This window comes from Neofelis nebulosa, chromosome 4 (genome assembly GCF_028018385.1).
Source record: "Neofelis nebulosa isolate mNeoNeb1 chromosome 4, mNeoNeb1.pri, whole genome shotgun sequence".
Taxonomy (NCBI): Eukaryota; Metazoa; Chordata; class Mammalia; order Carnivora; family Felidae; genus Neofelis; species Neofelis nebulosa.
Genome location: NC_080785.1, coordinates 133,246,858 through 133,259,193, shown reverse-complemented (window position 1 = coordinate 133,259,193; position 12,336 = coordinate 133,246,858). Strand labels below are relative to the sequence as shown.

The window sequence follows — 12,336 nt, the reverse complement described above, 5'->3', positions numbered from 1 at the left end:
CTTTATTAATGTGATGTATCACATAGATTGATTTGCAGATATTGAACCAGCCCTGTGTCCCAGGTATAAATCCCACTTGATCGTGGTGAATAATTCTTTTAATGTATTGTTGGATCTGCTTGGCTAGTATCTCGTTGAGAATTTTTGCATCCATTTTCATCAGGAAAATTGGTCTGTAGTCCTCCTTTTAAGTGGGGTCTTTGTCTGGTTTTGGAATCAAGGTAATGCTGGCCTCGTGGAATGAGTTTGGTAGCTTGCCTTCCATTTCTATTTTTTGGGAAAGCTTCACATGAATAGATGTTAACTCTTCTTTAAATATTTGGTAGAGGTCCACTGGAAAGCCATCCGGCCCTGGACTCTTGTTTTTTGGGAGATTTTTGATTAATAATCCACTTTATTTACTGGTGATAGGTTCAAAGTTTCTATTTCTTCCTGTTCCACTTTTGGTAGCTTATATGTTTCTAGGAATTTATCCATTTCTTCCACATTTCTCAATAAAATGGAATATAATTGCTCATAATATTCTCTTAAGATTGTTTTTTATTTCTGCAGTTTGGTTGTGATCTCTCCTCTTTAATTCTTAATTTTATTTATTTGGGTCCTTTCCTTTTTCATTGTGATCAATCTGGCTAGGGGTTTAGCAATTTTGTTACTTCTTTCAAGGAACAAGCTCCTGGTTTCATTGATCTGTCCTACTGTTTTCTTGACTTTGGTATCATTGGTTTCTGCTCAAATCTTTATTTTTTCCTTTCTGCTGCCTGTTTTGGGCTTTATTTTCTGTTCTTTCTCCAGCTCTTTAAGGTGTAAGGTTAGGTTGTGTATTTGAGACCTTTCTTCCTTCTTTAGGAAGGCCTGGCTTGCTATACACTTCCCTCTTATGACTGCCTTTGCTGCATCCCAGAGGTTTGGGGCTGCCGTGTTAGATCTATATTGTAAAAGAGAGGGTGAATGGTCAAAATTTCCTGATATAAGACTTGTAAGTTAGGTGCCAACCTTCTGGCCTTTAAAGGGGCTGAGAAAAGCAAGTTCTTGCAGACTTGTCCTCTGAGGGCTCTTCTCAGGAAAAGCTACCTGTTAGACATTCATGCCCTCCTTATCCAGGATTGTCAGAGATGAAAAATCTTCCCCTTGAAAGGAAGGCACTTTCAATGTATCTATTGACTAAAATGCTTCATGGTGAATTTGGTCTCATGAAAGTTCCATTTTCCTTGCAAGATTCTAAGCAAATAACAAGAACCTAAGCAAAGTTGCAGACAACCCTGATCAATATATAGAAGTGTTCCAAAACCTAACCCAGGGTACTGAGGAAAGAAAAAAGACTGGCCATCCCTAACAAATGGGACTCTAACACTCTCTGTTTTTCCTAATACATTCTTAGTCCATCCTGAGCACATCCCTAGTTACTCTAACTGTATGTGGGGGCTTCTTCCTCATTCACTTCCTGGGTCATGGACTATGGTGATTAGAGACAACTATCTCTAGTTAGTCTACCTCAGAATGGAGACTTTAAAGAATATTCCCAAGCCACTGCTGAAACTCCTTTTAATCAGGGAAAGTTCTCTGTCTTCTCTAGCCCAACATGTACTGCCTAATTCCACTTGGTGGAAAAGCCTGGCGTCTGCTCATCTGTTCAAGTTGACAGACTTTAGGACCAGGAGACCTCTCTGTCTGCTCTCTGGGCTTTTATCTGCCTTAGGCTTTTAGGCAGAATCTTGCCTCTTCTGCCTTCCCCTCCCCCTTCTCCTGTTTCTGCACCACCTTGGGTGAGGCCTGCATAACTGGCTGCTATACCACCCTCAGTGCCTCAGGCATCATTGGCTTCTCCTCCCACCCTCTGATGTCAGGGAGCGAAGAGCATTCCCTTGGGCCACCACTTCAGATCTCCCCAACAGTGTCCCAGGTAAAAACTGACAATAGGGAACAAACTGATTGTCTTTTAAGCGGATGCAAGAGAAACTTTGGTATTTAAATGAATTCAAGTTTGTTGGTTTAATTAAAAATAGAGTCAGCATTAAATAGAAAACTTTTTATCTATCTAGGTTTACTGAAGGTCAAATTAGCTTATGTTATCTCTGTTGCAATTTGTTCGCAAAAGGGTGACTTAAAATGATGGTTAATTCTTAAAGTTTTCATGGGTAATTGTTAAGATAGCTTTCAAAGTCTTTGGCAACCTGAAACTTAGAAGTTTTGCTAGCATGATAAATTGCAATTGAATTCATTGGACATCTAGGTCTTTTCCAAACGAGATAAAGTGCTAAAGCATTGATTGCTAAACATAGGTTTGTGCTTTTTACTTCTTATTGCACAGAAACAAAGGATATTTGGGTCTTTTGGAAAACATGCTTTTGCTTAATTGATAATTCTGCCATCTGCCGAATTCTGTAACAGTTCACAATTGGTTACTACTTAGTTTTCATTGGAGACTAAGGTTTCTTAAGAGTTAAAATTCTGCTTAATGTAATTAAGACTGATAAGAAAGTTACTATGTAGAAAAGTAGGATATATGTAAGGAAGATGTAAGGAAGGGGAATACATTTTTGTTGAAGGTAAAAGAAGGTAATTTTGTCCCAAATGAGACTGGTTGTTTGGAAAAAAGGGGCTTCGGTCACAATCTGAAAGGAAAGGAAAGTTGTAGAAGGTTTGTGAAGGGAAATCTTTGGAAATAAATTTTGTATGTGCTCAGGATGGACTAAGGTTAAAATAAATGGATTTTAAAAGTACACTGGTATAAGATTAAAATTCTGCCCTAGTATCTGTTAAAAAAGCAAAGGTTTCTTGGATTGTCAGTATGCTTTTGATTAAAAAAAAAGGTAAACAAAGGTTTTCCCCCCACTTCTGTCTGCCCAAAAAGATGGGGGAGAATGTGATTTTAACCAAAAAAGCAGGACAGCATGCCCTTTTGATTTGTTTTACTCAAGCCTTGAAATTTCCCCTCCTTTGATCCAAAGGCTGGGGACATGGTGACAATGTCCTTGCTGCCAGACTCCAAATGCTCCATATTTGGGTTGTTTCTGCTTCGAACAGGAATGGATGCCTGTGTCATTTAAGGGATAGATCACTATAATATATAAAGGGCTTTTACTAGAATACATAGGAGCCATTTTGCTACACTTAGCCCAGTGTCCTCCAATTTGTAACATCCTAGATACTCTAAATGGCTACAACACATTTCTGTGGGCACTGCTGAAAAACGCAAGGAAATAGACCTCTACTTTGTCCCTTTCAGCCCTCTGGGCAGCCAATTTTATCCTTACAAAAAATGGTTTTCACAAGCCTTTTAAAATATATTTGTAAAGATGATTATTCTTGGGCCAAAATAAAATTAGTGCATCCTTCTAAAGCAGGGAAGTCTTGCTTGGTCGTAGTCAACACCCCCAAAGTCCTGCAGGCAGAAAACAGAGTGATAGGAGAAATCAGGGAAGACAAGGTCAGTTCTTGGAGGTAGGGTCAACCTGGACAAGAGTGACTGCTCCCAGCACCTCACGAGACTGACAAAGATTTTGGCTGCCAGTGGAGTAGCCAGGCAAAATGCAGGGCCAGGAGATGAGGTTTCTTCTCCTGTCCAACTATCAGGATCAGGACATGAAGCTTCTCCTGGCCAGCTATGGGAAAATTAAGATAAGGGATGCCTCTTCCTCCTTTTCCTATAGATGGGCAATTCTCCAACCAAGGCCAATACTCCTGTGGGATGCATTCTGAAAAGCTGGGATGATTTTGATCCATAAATTCTGAAAGAAAAAGATAAAGACAACTTGCTAATTATCATGGGGTTGGAGGTCCTATAGGGAACTTTTGGTTTCCTACTGGGGTCCAGGTAATTACATCCCAAGATCCTAATTGAGACTATGACCATCCCATTAAGAAATGGTATTGCCACCACTTCCAAGCTTGTGCTTTAGAGACATTAAGGAGGTCTAAGGTTAAGCCCTTAAATTATGTTAAATTAGCCACTATTTTACAAACACAAAATGGGAGCCCGATGGCCTTCCTAGAGAGGTTTAGGGAGGCTCTCATTAAATATATGGCTGTCTCCCCTGACACCCCTGAGGCTGAGATGATTTTAAATGACAAATTTGTCACTCATTTGCCCCAAGATATTCAGAGGAAGATGCAAAAATTGGCTATTGGCCTGGAAGGGACCCTGGAGGAGCTGGTATGAGCTGCCAATTGGGGACATTACAACTGAGATCAAAACAAAACAAAACAACAGGAAAGGAGCCTTAAGAAAAATGTGAGGCCTTAGTCATGGCCTTACACACTATGTCAGAGGAAGATGGGCACCAGAGGCAGGGCCTGAGGTGTGGCCTGAGCACAAGGTGATTGCCTCCTCTCTGTAGACAGAGAAGGTGGGGGAAGGGAAGAAGAGGACTCAGAAGCCCCTTTTTGTCTTTTTAATCTATGCTTGCATCATTTAGATTGTAAATTGTATTTGGAGAGATATAATTAAAAAAAATTTTTCTTTAATCTTGATTTATTTTTGAGAGAGAGAGACAGAGTATGAGCAGGGGAGGAGCAGAGAGAGAGGGAGACACAGAATCCGAAGCAGGCTCCAGGCTGTGAGCTGTCAGCACAGAGCCCAACTCGGGGTCAAACTCACGAACCGTGAGATCATGACCTGAGCGGAAGTCGGACGCTCAACCGACTGAGTCATCCAGGCACCCCAAGGAGAGATGTAATTTTTGATTCTTGATAGCATTTGGAAGCTTCAAAATACCTACTGAAATAGGTATCTCATTCAGTTTTGTCAATTTTAGAACCCTGGTTGTCCAGTTTAGCTTTGAGAAAATTAAGTTTGAAATGACTGAAAGTTCCCCATCATGGCCATTGAAGTTCTAAATTATTTCTGGTTAAGTCAGTCTATTTATTTAGTTTTATTTATTTGGTACAGAGAGGGACCATAGTTTTTAAACATAAAACCATCCAGAGTCCCAGTAGGCAGGATGCCCTCAAAGCATTTTGATGTCTGGGATCCCATTTCTTAGAAGGTTTTCAGGGACAGCCTGTTTCCAGAAGGAATCAGACCAAAGGCCAGCACAGTTCCAGAGAGAACATTTGAGCCCCAAAAAGATCATAGACTGAAAGCTAACACAGTTCCAACAGGCAGAGTTCCAATGGGAACAGTCCAGTTGCAAAGGGAAATAGGAACAAAAGCCTTCACAATTCCTACTGGCCCAGTTCCAACTGGAAAGGTCTGATTTTGAAAAGGACTCAGACTGAGGGCTAGTCCAGTTCCATTAGGAGCAGTCTCATTCAAAACAGGAAGTAGACCAAAGCTAGCACAGTTCCTTTAGACTTAAGGCCAAATAAGTATCCTCTGAGATGATTAAAAAAAAAAAAAAACCATCGTAAACAGATCTCAAATAAACTGAGACATGAGGTGTAGAGCTTGAAACCCAGGAGAAAACTTGTCCTTAAAGCCCCAGGGTAGGCATGAAAGCAGCTCAGAAATGTCCATGCGTGCACCTGTTTGCTAGCCAGATCTGGAGCAGTTGGGGTCTTCTCTGGAGCCCACTTCTGATCACCAAGAATTGTTAACCTTAAAAACAGAAACCGCCAGTTATTTTACCAGAAGAAGATGGTTTTATTCAGGAATGAAAAATTGTAATCTGGGACATACAAGCCGTGGCAAAACCATAAGCAAGTACAGGAAACAAAGTCAGGGGGGATGCTTTTTTTAAGGAGAAAAAGGGTAAGTAGGAAAGGCTGATTAAAAGTCCATTGGAGTAAAATGGTGGTTTGAAATGTGGTGGCTTCTCCTTGTCTGAGCTGTTGCAGAGATGGCGGTGGTGAGGAAAGAGTTTCTTCCCTCTGGCTGCAGTAGTCGATTAGTATCCACATGCAAGGTCAAGTCTTTGTAAGGTCAAGACCTTCTTTTCCTGTTGTGGCTACAATTAATTTGCCATGGTAGGGTGGGAGAGCTGCCCCTACCAAAACATCACGTGTCCATTTGATAAGGTTTCCCATTACTAATTTTCACAAGTTCATACATGCTTTTGATGAAATGTGAAAAAATTTTTGAAGGTTTGGGTTTGAGAGAGCGAACGGCTAAGAAAGAATTCTTGAGATGTCTTTGGTGCAAAAAGGGGATTTTATTATAGGACAGGGACAGGACCCGTGGGCAGAAAGAGCTGCACTGGGATTTTTTTTTTTTTTAATTTTATTTTAAAGAGAGTGAGCACAAGTTGTGGAAAGGGGGCAGAGGCAGAGAGAGGGGGAGAGAGAGAGACCCAAGGAGACTCCATGCTCAGCCTGGAGCCTGAGCTCTTCCTAATCTGGAAGAGCAAACATTAGAGAACCAGTAATGTTCCAAACAAAAGTCATAAAAATCATAAATTTTTTTCAGTTCACTTAGTGTCATGTTAGTAACTTTTGTTCAGTTTGAATGCAGCTTTTTAGTTCTAGAAATTGTTGCCCATTTCACTTTTATGATTTTAAAGATATCAAAAAGCTGTATTTGTTTTTTTAAAAAAGTTCTTTTTATGAACCTCCTTGAAGTTGAAACTCATTTTGCAAGTGACAAAAGACTGTAATGCACTTGACAAGAAAATTCAGTTATTTCTGTAACACAGAACACTTCAATAATCAGAATATCAAGTCATAACCTTATTATCAAAGCATATTAAAACTGCAGGAATTTCACATATATATTTGAACAGTTACAGCATTTACCCAAGCAATACAACCTAAGGTTTATCATTATTTGAGAGTTCTTTCCAAGTAATTTAACATACCAAACAAAAAGTCTAATTAGTCAAAAAGACTTCATTTACAATTCACATCTTGAGGAAGTTTGTTAAAACCCTCAGAAAGTTTTACATTTATTTATTTTGAGAGAAAGAGAGCACAAGTGGGGGAGGGCCAGAGAGAGAAGGAAACCGAGAATCCAAAGCAGGCTCCAGGCTCTGAGCTGTCAGCACAGAGCCTGACACAGGGCTTGAACTAACAAACTGTGAGATCATGACCTGAGCTAAAGGCAGACGCTTAACCAAATGAGCCACCCAGGTGCCCCAACCCTCAGAAAGTTTTAAAGTACATGTCTAAATAGGATTATTGATCATTATAAAACTTGAAACTTATTTATTTAACCAAGGTGCCACGAAGATTTTAAAGGCAAATATGTAGGGTTATATAGCTGTGAGTAAAACTTAGCTCCTTTAATATTGAGAAGTTTTAACCTTTTTTAAGTAACCAAAGACCCGATAAAGGCAAAACATAGAAACTGTGGTTTTCTAGGGAGACAAAAGAGAAGAAAAAAACAACTTTGTTTACATTTTTTTTTCATCAAGAGCCAACCAACAATCCAAGAAACCTTTGTCTTTTTTAACAGAGAGAAAAGCAGAATTGCAATCTTATACCAGTGTACTTTTTAAAATCCATTTATTTCAACCTTGTCCCAACAGCACATAAAATTCCTTTCCAAAGATTTTCCTTCATGAACCTTTTACAATGTTTTTTTTTTAAATTCAGAGTTGCTTTCCTTATTTCCATCAATCTTAATTACATTTAGCAGAAGAATTTTACCTCTTAGAAACTTTAGTCTCCAGTGAAAACTTAGTGACCAATTGTGAACTGTTACATCAGAATTTTTCTAGATCTGAAATTTTAAAACAGAGGTTCTTCCATAGTAGAAAGACTCTTTCATAGTCTTTCAGTTAAGCACACAGCACATTGACCGACAAACCCAAGTATCCTCAGGTTCTGTGCAAAAAGAAGCTGAAAGCACAAAACTATGTTCAGTAATCATTGCTTTAGTATTTTATCTCGTTTGGAAAATACTTAGATACCAGTGAATTCAACCCAGTTTATCATTTAACTTAGCAAAACTTCAAAGTTTTAGGTTACCAAAGCTCTTCATAGCTATCTTTACAATTACTCATGAAAACTTTGAGACACACGAAATTAACCATTATTTCAAGTCATCCCTTTGCTAACAAATTTCTAAGCTTATTCCCCACATAGCAAGCTTCTTTCACAAGGCAACCAAACACACCTAGATTTAGCTTCCTTTATTTGAATTTTTTTTATTTGACCAATTTTTTTTTCTTCCTCCAAAATAAGATGAGGGATTCATCCCAAAAGAAAGAGCAGGAAGAAATGATAGGGGCTTAATCAACACAGCTATAAGCAAGATGTCTGAACTAGAATTTAGAACCACAATAATAGGAGTACTAGTGGGGGTGGAAAAAGCATAAAATCCATTTCTGGAGAGATAGAAGAAACAAAATCTAGTCAGGATGAAATTAAAAATGCTAAAACTGACATACAATATCGAATGGATGCCACAATGGCATGGATGGACAAAGCAGAGTAGTGAATCAGCAAAACAGACCATAAAATTGTGGAGAATAATGAAGCAGAAAAAAGGAGGGAAACAGGCAAAAGAGCATAATACAAGAAGTAGAGAACTCAGTGACTTACAAAAAAAAAATAATAATAATATCTGAAAAATAGGAACCCCAGAAGTTGAAAAGAGAGAAAAAGGGGCAGAAGGTTTATGTGAATAAATTGTAGTGGAAAACTTTCAAAATGTGGAGAATGACACAGACCTCAAAATCCAGGAAGCACAGAGAACTCCCATTAGATTCAACAGAAAATGACCACCACCAAGGCATATCATAGTCAAAATCAGATAATATACAGACAATGGGAATGCAAACTGGTGCAGCCACTCTGGAAAACAGTATGGAGGTTCCTCAAAAAACTAAAAATAGAACTACCCTACAACCCAGCTATTGCACTACTAGCCATTTATCCACGGGATACAGGTGTGCTGTTTTGAAAGGACACCATGCACCACCATGTTTATAGCAGCTCTATCAACAATAGCCAAAGTATGGAAAGAGCTCAAATGTCCATCGAGCCATGAATGGATAAAGAAGACATGGTATATATATATACAACGGAGTATTACTCAGCAATCAAAAAGAATGAAATCTTCCCATTTGCAACTATGTAGATGGAACTGGAGGGTATTATGCTAAGTGAAATTAGAGAAGGACAAATATCCTATGATTTCACTCATATGAGGACTTAAAGAGACAAAACAGATGAACATAAGGGAAGGGAAACAAAAATAAAAACAGGGAGGGGGACAAAACAGAAGAGACTCATAAATATGGAGAACATATGTGCCTCTTATCCATTTAGCCCACAGCCCCTCCCATGCAAGCCCCTCCTTGCAAACAGCACACTCCCCACTCCCCCTGACTGTGCAAGGGTAGGTGTGTCACTGGGGCGACCCTCCAGGGCAGAGACCGTGGAGCATTCATGCTGCCAATTCCAGCTTGAGACCCAGAACCTCCCCATTCGACAGAGCAGGAATCTGCAGACCATGGCCCATGTGCCAATCCCAGCCTGCTTTGGTATATAAATTCTCTCTGGACACAGGGATGCTTGTACAACACTTACCATCTACGGCGGCCTTCACATTACATCCACAAAGTTGAGTAATGGTGACAGAAACAGTGTGGACCACCTTCCTAAAACCCATACTATCTGGGCGTTGACAGAGAAACTTGGCCAACTCCTGCTCCGCTCAATGACGGAACAGCCAGAGAGAAATTATTGGTAATTTCAGGGCAACATTCAACTCTTCTTGGTGGGGAGGAACCAATGTTTGATTTCCACAGCCCAGTGAAATGACTTTTGGAGGCCAGTGAAGGAAAGGAGGCCCCAGGTCATTCCGGAAAGGACTGATGATGATAAATGGCATTTAAAGATGCAGTCACTTGTTGGCTTTTATCCACAAAATGCCCAGAGCAAGCTCTCAGTAGGAGGTGTCCCCCATCCTGCCAGAGGCTCGAGAGGCTGAGTGTTGTGCTCACGGATACAGCAAGAATTCAAAGCCAGGTTTGGCTGAATCCCAGGCCTCGTTCTTTGCACTACACCTGCTGCTTCTGCACCAAGAAATGCAGGTCCAAAACAAGAATCCAGGCTCATCTCTGAAGGAAAGAACCCGTAAGACTGAGCGCCTCAGAAAGGCGGCTTCTTGTAAAGAGCAGGGAAGATGCTCAGGTCATTAGAGCATGGGCATGCCCAGGAGGGTTGCCGCCAATGACACACACGGTTGGTATTTTTACTGTCACAAGCGCAGTGATCGCATCTGCACACGAGCAGGCACTGCTCATGTTCAAGTAAAAGTGAAATGGCTCTGGAATGTCTCCTCCCAGGGGTTTCATTTCTGCTTACAAATAAGAAAGCCGTACCCTGGACACCACTTCAGGCACCTGGGGCTGGGGTAGAGGGGTCTGCTTCTCTGGAAGCTCTGTACTGATTAGTTTTGGCTGCGGAGGTCCTTGAGGAAAGACACAACATCCGACGTCTTAAGGTTAGGCAGACCTGGGTCTCGCCACTTCCTAAGAATCCTTGTGCCTTGGTTTCCTGGTCTGCAAAATGGAACCAGCACTCACCACCTCATCATGTCTGCAAGCCGCCTAGCGCGGTACCCACTCTGCCTTAGTAGTAAGCACTCAGTAAGTGCCACCCCTCAACCTCCTGTCCCATGCCGCCCTCCCACCTCCCCACACTAGGAAGGCAGATGCAGGTGGCTCAGAACTTCACAGTCTTTCCCACGGGCTCATGTTTGATCAGAACCCATTTTCCACTTTGTAGAACGCACCTCATCTCCTTATCTCTCCAGGGCACCTCGGGGCCCGCTCACCAGCCACTCCAAACAGAGGGTGCCAGCCCCACTACGGAGGTCGGGACGTTACAGCAAACTGTTGGCTTTCTCCCAGGCCCCTGCATTTTCTTGAGCCTGTCAGCCCTGCCATGAGGAGCAGAGAATTGGCATGGCCCACTTTCCCTAAGGTGCCAGAGACACTAGGACTGAACTCAGTAGCTCTCTGTTAGAACAGAAACTTAGCTGCTCCCTCTTCTTTGCCCTGTCCTCTCTTCTGGAATAAAGGCTTTTTATTTTCTTTCTCATCCTTCATCTCTTTCCTTATTTACGCTGAGCTGGCATCTGCATTTGCCACACTTTTGAGAATGATTTATCCCAGGCTACAAACATACCAGTGGATTTTCTGTTCCTTGTAGTTTAAAGGCTTCCATTTGTTTTAAGGCAGACCCCCTCCTCCTGAGTGGCGTTTTACCAGGAACCCCAACCTTAGTGTCCTCACCACAGCTGCTCGACCGGACAGCCATCTGGCGGCTGTGGGTTGAAGGGCGCAGGGCAGGAGGAGAGGGGGTCACGGACAGGACAGCCAGCTGAGTGGCTGGCAGCCACCAGAGACATCAAGGAAGGATCCTCCCCTGGAGCCTCTAAATGGAGCCAGACCCTGTTGGTGCTCACACTTTGATTTCAGGCTTCTGGCCTCCACGACTGTGAGACAATAAATTCGTATTGTGCTGTTGTAAAACCACCAGACCTGCGATCATTTGTTACACTTACTCCCCTCTTGTTCCATGCCAGGCCCTGTTAGGCATCATTTTATGCACAGATGGGGATGTGGACTCTGAGAGGTGACCCGACTTGCTTAAGGGTACAGGGTTCTTGGGAGAGGAAGCAGGAAGCACAGGGTCCAGAACCCACACCAGGATAGGACATGGTCTCCAAAGAGCATGCCCAAAGCCCCCGGTGACCCCAGCCCTGCCCTTCCCAGCTGTAAAGCAGGCAGATACTACTTCCCCACTGGGCTTACCATACACTAAGTGAAAGAAATTACATACTGGTGTGTCATATCCCAGTGCCTGACACACAGGAGGCACTTGGCAAGTATCTCAATGAATGAGTAAGGAAGGGTCACAGCATCACTTACTGGTAGGGATGGTCATTTCCAAAGACTGGGGGTAGGGGCCCGCTGGAAGACGTGTTCTTCCCTGAGGAACATGGTGACTATAGGGGCAAATCGTTTCCTAAGTTCACTCACCTGACCTGTCCCACGGTGCTATCAGCTCTTGGAAAGGCCAGATAGGTGGGAGGGCAAATAAATTACACAGAGCAGTTCATGCAGGTGATTAGCCTTAGGAGATCCAGTCTGCAGGACTCCAAGATTATGGCACTGAGAGAAGAAATCAAAAAAGAATTCTTGGAGCTGAGCTCTCTGTCCTCAAACACTAAAATGGCACATTGCAAAATGTGCCTCTTAGACAACTTGCACTGTGATGCTCAACACTGGAGACTGGCAATAATGCCAAAACAGCACCTTCTGGAAATACTCACCCATGAAGGTTAACTGCTCCACTTCTCCCAAATCAGTGCCTCCCATAACCAGCTGGACAGTGGTCTCATCACCACCGGGCAGCGCCCACTCACTGGCACTGATGACAGGAAGCCAATCACCAAAACCTTCAGTTAGAGCCCCAAACTGTCACCCAGAGAGATCAGACTTAAGA

General features: G+C 42.2%; 1 pseudogene; it reads right to left on the bottom strand.

Annotated features, from left to right (window-relative positions):
- The window catches only part of LOC131511034 (protein shisa-9-like), a 126,941-nt pseudogene that overhangs the window by 21,861 nt on the left and 92,744 nt on the right, over positions 1-12,336 (bottom strand).